This window comes from Condylura cristata, unplaced genomic scaffold (genome assembly GCF_000260355.1).
Source record: "Condylura cristata isolate star-nosed mole 26May11 unplaced genomic scaffold, ConCri1.0 scaffold00014, whole genome shotgun sequence".
Classification (NCBI taxonomy): Eukaryota; Metazoa; Chordata; class Mammalia; order Eulipotyphla; family Talpidae; genus Condylura; species Condylura cristata.
In genome coordinates this window covers 21,320,354-21,328,176 of record NW_004567115.1, presented here as the reverse complement: position 1 = coordinate 21,328,176, position 7,823 = coordinate 21,320,354, and positions in this window count along the sequence as shown.

Below are 7,823 nucleotides of genomic sequence, written 5' to 3'. Positions count from 1 at the left end.
GGCTGAAGTGTTTTAGAGATTGCAAAATTTTTAGTGTTAATGTAGCATTTTGCTTTTAAAGATGAGGAAATTGGAATTCTGAGGAAAGTGACATGGCTCAAATTACAAATCCAGAAATAACAGCTAAATTACAAATCCAAAAACAGCTAGGATAAATACAGGTTTTTTGACCCCTAGATTTGTGTCTAGGTAAATATATCTCCCTTATTTTTTTTATTCCTTTTTTTCTTTCAAATCTGTATTTACTCAATAGTCACTGTCTTTCAACCATTGCAAAATACCCTGAAAAAAAATCCAATAAGATAAGCAATGCAATCTCCAAGTAGTTGGCTACCGTTCCAGACTAATAGGTTTCCCCATTATCAGTTGAATTGAAATAATCATTTGCCCACTCTAAGTCTAGCATGATATTTGTACAGTCATATCTGACCATAAAGACGGTCCATTCAACTGATTGAGGTCGGTTTGTAAATTCTCCTATCATCTACTATTATTTACACCACAGGAAAAGCACCCCACATTTCTTGTTCACTCCTCTCATTACATAAGCTGATTGAAATATCATATTTGTAGTCAATGAGAATTCAATTACACCAATTTAAAGACTTGTATTAAGAACTTAATGGACTGTTTTCTCTTATTCTGAAAATGCAGCTCATTTCACACAGAATAATTTAATGTGCTTTGTTGATATATGGAAAGTGACCTTTCTTCTAACCTTTACACTTTACCATTCCATCATGCATACCCAATCTATCCTTTTCTATTTAATCATTAAAAAAAAAGCTTCAAGGAATTTTATATTCTTATTTTAAAGCTAGATTGTAAGTTTTCTTTCAGCAGTGTGCCAAAAATATAAACTACAAAGATTTGTATATTGTTGATCTGTGATCCTTATTGCTTAGATACAGGGGGCCTGAATTGCCAGGAGCATCAGTTATGACTGTGTGCATATTGCTGTAGTACAAGCCAGCTGACAAATACAGGTAGAGGTTAGAATGCTCACATGTTGCCTCAGCACAATAGCTCGAAAGAGAAAGGTAAGAATCGTGTCTGCTGCTCAGTCTTGGCAGTATTATGTGTCCACTGTGACAGTCATAGAGTGGAAAGCATTCACACGGGCAATTTTTTCTTGTGTATTCCAGACAGACAAGGTTGCAACTGGACTACTAACCTCTAAATCTCCAGCAAGACAATCTTAACTGCACACTCATTCCACCATTGCTTCAGGTTTTTACTAAGATGTTTTCAATACACATTCATCCTAGAACTTCAGGTTTTTTATCCTGAGAAAGTACTTACTGTTGCAAGGCAGTCAAAAAAGTCAGGAAAGATTTGGGAAGGTTTAATTGGGACTTGGAACTGTAGATGTTAGGGTCTTATGTGAAAAAAAATATATATAAGATGGAACTGATCACAAGTAGCTCGCACCACTCGTGTCTACTCTTGGTTCCCAATTGATACCCACTTCTGTGCTGAGAAGGGCTTCCTCACACAAGTCATACTGATTAACAGCAGTGGAACTTCACTGCTCTGATTTTTATCCTACTTAATTTCATCATCAGTGCCAATTCTCTGAAAATAATAATGAGGAGAGAAAGCAGACCATCATGGGACAAAAATTGCATTTATGCATATAAAATGGAGTTGCAAATGTGAGGATATACTGAAGTGAGGGGGAATAATGACTTCCTTATATTCATACACATATTTATTAACTGATTATTTTAAGTTGTATTTGAGTAAATAGATTTCCTCATTGGTTATTCACTAAGCTCATACAATTTGTACTTCAAAGGTATTGTAACTGAGAATATCTATGCAAAAAGGTAAGAACTCTAACATTCACCTTAGTTTTCAAGCGAGGATTTTATATATGTATATATATATATATATATTTAGATTTTATATATATGTATATTTAGACACAAGGTATGTTAAATGATTATCTGTCCATTTTTATTTTTTAAATTTAGAAATTTAATTCAAATCAAACAAATCAAATTTAGAAATTACTTTGATGAAAACCTACTTTCCCTTACAAAAAAAAAAAATCTGAAGAGCCTGACTATGATTTTTTTTTACATGTGGAATCCAACTAGAAAATAAGAATTGCCAATCTCCCAAAAATAAGTTTTAAGGACACAATGATAAAGTCAACCTCCTAATCTAGGTGCTATATTTTTAGAATCAAAACCAAAACCAAATATATTCTTTTTTTTCTTGTGACTTTTTTTAATAGTTCATTTTTACATCATTTTGTACATTTTTTATCTCAATTGTAATCCCTGTGAGTTTCCCATCACTGAAATATATCGAAATATATTTTTTACCTAAATTAATATAAATTATTTACAAATATCTCAACTCTTAGAAAGTTAACATCCTAAAACCAATGGGGCTGCTTTCCCTAAGGGGTAAATCTTTACTAAACATAATCTTGGTCTCCATTGCAACTGATTTTTGTGTCTCTGGGAGTGATATCAATCTGAAACTTTTGAATGCAGGAAGTCAGAATATTATTTCCATCCTTGTGTTATCAGAAAATACCAACCCCTGAGAGGATAAATAGATGAACTAGATGTACAATCACAGGTACAGGTTTGGATAAGCAGCAGGATTTTAGCAGCTGTTTATCTTTTTCCCTTTCCTTCCTTGTGAGAAATCTATTCACTGTTAGTAATTCCTCAGGTATTCTGCATCCAGGATGAAGGAATTGGAAAACTATGTACTACAACAATACCATAAGTTTCCCATTTATAAATGTTGACTTACCATGAAAATGGTTCCCTGAGGCAAAGTCTACACAGCAATTCAATATCACTTTGAAAGTTCAAAAATTACATAATAGAATTGACCACAAACGTGCTCATACCTCTTACACTCAGTCTTCATGTTTGTTTTTACAGAAATTCAGAATATTTTCACAACAGCTATTTAGTTCTGTTTCTTACATTATGATAGTTCTGAAGTTCCAAAACATGAACTCTTGCTCTTCAATCACTTCACATTTCCTTGTTAAAACAATGTTGCCAATTTTGGAGCTTTTCATTCAGAAGACTCAATCTTAGTTGTCAACTAAATTTAATATAAATTTACATCTAACTAGTTTTTGTGTTAAGAGAGGTGAATTTAAACTTCACATCACTCTTGAGATATAGCATTTATATTGTAAAAATGAGAAAGTGGATGGTGAGAAAACATGATCTGCTTCAAGTCACCCTATTATTATATGGAGGATCATATATGAAATTCTATCTTCTGGATATGGAATAACAGAGTTTTTTTTTTTTCTCACTTTGTTATGTTTTTATACTTTAAAGTTATCTAAAGTGCACATATAAAGTTGAAGATAAACCACACACATCACACACACATATTTGCTTTTTTTTTTAATAGTGCCTGTTTCACTCATTTTTGATTGGTGTGATGATATGAGGAACCAGACTCATTATCTTTAAATATCCAGTGAAAATTAAGGAGTTTGAACTCTGAAATGAATCAATGACAGCAACTCTAACACTTTGCAAGTCTTTTTATTTTTTTTTCCTTCTCTCCTTCCCTATTTCCTTCACCTCTTTCCCCCATCCTGCCTCCTCCTGCCCTACCTTCTTTTTCATGTCATCAGAAACTTTTTCAGTGCTGATTCAAATTGGCTATGATTCAAATTGGGTGGTGACAGTTTGAGAATAACAAATAGTAATATCTGGCCTATTTGACTCAGAATTTTCAAGAAACCCTCAACTCAGAATATTATAATAATGTATGTAAGGAAGAACACAAATCACTTTAATGGGCCTGTGTATGCACACAAGTTTAGAATGGAAGGGCAATAGTGTTTACCATGTAATACTCTTCAAATGGAATCCTTAACTACCCATAGGTCACAATTAAAGGGAATATTCTTGAAATAAATAATGATTTGATATCGTTGTTTAAAGATTTGATTAACTGTTTAATAGATTTTGGAGAGTAAGGACAGATGACTTGGCTGTATACTTACCAAATAATACTGAAGATTAAATGTGAGAAAAAGCTTACAAAATACTCAGAGGGGTTCACATTTACATGGGGGAAGTAACTATATTATTTATACTATGATTTACTTTCTTTTAAAAAGTGGGATAATGTTATTTAATTTTTCTACAAATGATATTGCTTAAAAGGACTAAGGGAAATAATTTAAAGACATAAAGCTTTCTGCTGAAATTGTTAACATAACTTTAACCATAGTTAATATGACTCCAAGTATCTTAACTGTCTTTTTTATACTTTAAAAGGTATTTAAAATTCTCACTCAACATCTAATTATTTTGATTAATGTAGTAGTAAGACTCACTGCATTAAAATGGGCTATTATTTATTTTTGATACATTGACTCATTCAGTATTAGATGAGTCCCCCCAGGGTCACAGAGAAACCTGCACCCAAGTTAACAATTCAGATGGTGTGACCTTTCCTCTACTTAAGAAAAAATGAAGATTTTGAAAGCAACCTGCATATTTCTTCTATCCAAGAGAATCTAATTGAAAGCTAAAAATAGACGTTATACTATGACTTCATTTTTCCAAAGAAACATCTTGCCCTAACCACATTACTGCATGAAGTTATTTATGAACGCCTACATCTAGGAAGGAACAGAATAGCCCGATGAAACTAAATGGGTCGAAATTTGGTTCAACTATTCTGTTCTGTAGTTGAGAAGGGATAGGCCTGACATGACTTGGCACACGTCATCTCCACATGAGAGACGAAACTGGCTGTAGCCTAGCTCTAAGAGTTCTTTGTTTCCCTTCTTTCCCTCTACACTGTTTCCTGTCCATTATCCATCAGCAATCACTTCTTTCTTTTATCCTTTAAGAACTTCCACATTGTTCTGTCTCTAGTTCAACCACAGCTGCTAGATTTTTAGAGAGGGCCCGATCCTTGCCTTCTGTCATACTCATTTGCAGCACTGTGTTTTGACTGACTGCAGTCAAAATTCTGCTATAGTTCCCAATAGGTCTCTTGAAGGCATATAACATGTTATAGTAAACTAATTAACCCATTTATCTGTGGTTATCTAAAATGAAGTGTCCACTGAAGATAAGACTCATGACAAGGATAAAGGTTATAAAAGCAACTCTTGTTAATCTGGCCTGACTTTTGATAAAGGTGGGTTCCTAATGAGCTACCAGTCACCAATGTACTTTCATGTGAAACCATAACTTTCTGGGAAGGTTAGCGATCACTTGGTGGAAATGTGCTTCAATCTACCCCCTTCATCACAGTGATGGCACTGTTTGTATTCATGGAATAGACATTAATTCTAGATGAGGGTTTATTTTTTTGCAGGCCCTCATTCATTGGTCAGCAATATTATATGAGAGCAACTTTCTGGACACCAAAAGAGTCACAAACTACACTTAGTCCTATCAAGTGACTCAATGTACAGTGCAAGAAACCTGGCAAAGAATGGATGCCTAAGAGATTCATGTATCTTACCTAATATGTCAACACCTAGGAATAGCTGGTCTTATAGATTGGTGGAATAGCCTAATAAGGACACTGGTACACTACCAGCTGGAAGACAATACTCATGAGTTTGTGGTACAAATATCTAAAAATACATGTACCATATGTGGCACAATATCTGAAAATGTCACCAACATACACTGCTATTTTCCCCACTGCCTATATACAAGGTCAGGAATAAAGGCACATAAAGAGAGTGGAATCTTCCATAATTACATCTACAATAGAGAATGTTTACTTCCCATCTCGGTGACCTTGGATAAATGATTACATTCTTAGAACACAATGGAGGAATGCTTTCATTGGAGAACACATCAATGATTACAATGAAATAGGAGGAAGGGAAATGAAAGAGGTATACTGTGGATTGTGTAGATTCACCTGAGTAGCAAAAAAGAAAGTTCTACTTGACCAAGGCAGAAAAGAGGGACTAGGAGGTCAACAGGATTGCTTCCTATTATTTCTTGCAAGGGCAAAAGTCCACAGGACTATATCCAAAACACTACAACTGAGATTCCTTCAGGAATAAAAATTTGGGTAAAGAACCCAGAGGATATGAGACATCTATTGAAGGCAAATAAATATTGAATTTTTAGAAGGATGTTATAGATGTTATCAACTGTCTCAGATCCAATTATAGAATTAAAAACTGTGGGCAGTGTTTGTGATTGCATCAGAATGATAGTGTGAGCAGAGTCATGGGTAAGATGCAGGCTGCCTGGATTGTACACTGGCTTATTTACCTGGAGGCCTCTTGTGCTATATTTTACTTTTGTCTATTTTACATTGTGGATAACAATGGTGCCCACCTCCAACAACTGTCACTGGTATTACAAGGACAAATATGAAAACAAGTATAAAATTAAGTGCTTAATAAATGTTATTTATATTACAAAATGCTATCATTATTATTGTTTATAGCTATTTTTTTTGTGGTATCATGCATTTACTTCTATAGTTTAGCAAAACACACTTTTTTATCTTTTCTCTTTTCCTACTATCAAAGTAGGATTTTTGGTTCTAATCAGTCAAGGCTGAGCTAATAGTAAAATATAGATTACCGAATCTTTATACAGTAAATGGTAAGGTTTTGGATGGTTTCCCTTTAGGGCTGGTGTATTATCCATGAGAACAGAATTGTTACATTTGTAAATTTACACACACACATATATGCACACACACATTTGTAAACAATTTCAGAAGTTCAAATATTGTAAAATATAAGTCTATATGGACTTTGGGCAGCCCAAGTAACTAGATTTTAGTAGACAGTCATGTCACTTTGTTTCTTTTCTTTCTCAAGTTCTATCTTACTCTTAGGTCCTTTATGTGAGTTTTTTTCTGAGGGTGTTTCTTGATGGAGCACATTTTAGCCTATGTAACCTGGTCTTGGATAATTGGCCCTTCTGAATTGGAACTCTGACTATTCTGAAAGCAATACAGACCCAGAGTTTGTAATTTTACAGTTATAGTAACAGCCCTCACCTGTGGCATGCTCCTTCCCACCACACCTCCCCTCAGGCAGCTGGGGAAAGGACATGGGGATGACCCAGGCAAGAGAGAAACCAGTGGAAGATGTCAGCTTCACTGACTGAAAAGCCAAACTGAAAGTGTGCCCCATCTCCACAAGTCAATGCATGAGTAAATATCCTGACTGAAGGAATAAACATGAACAAGAGAAGGTATGAGGGGTAGGCCTAAAAGAAAGTCATATTTTCTTCATAGAATCCTGTCAACTTTTCACAGTATCTCAAAAAAAAAAAAAAAAATAGAAAGAAAAAAAGAAAAAAAAAAGACTAAGATCTAAGGAAAGAAGAAAATGAAAAGATATGGCTTTTTGAAAGAAACAGTTAAAGGCCACTAGGGGAGGAGGAAGTCAACTTCAAGAACACTGAAGGAGAAGAGATGAAAGCCTAGAGCATGAAAAGCACTTCTCCTTTCCCTGGAGGAAATTCAGAAAATATACTAGCTCATCAGGGAGTTACATAAGTTACATGAGAGAAAATATTTGTGTTTTCTTGGAAAGAATTGTCCCTAGATCAGATATTTCTAGAAGTAGAAGAGAACAGAAGGAAATGTGAAAAAAAAATTCACAAGAGGTCAAATTTATTTTATCAAAATTAAGCCAACAGGTAAATGTTTCCTTGTATAACAGCCAATTCAGGGTTTAGCGTAGAACAGAACAGCAGAAACTATAAACAGAGATCTGGGAGGGTGTTAAAGGAACATGAACAAACAAGTTCTAACTCTGCTGCTGGGTTTGTTTTCTCTAGTCCTCAATTTTCCAATATATATAAAATGAATAAAAA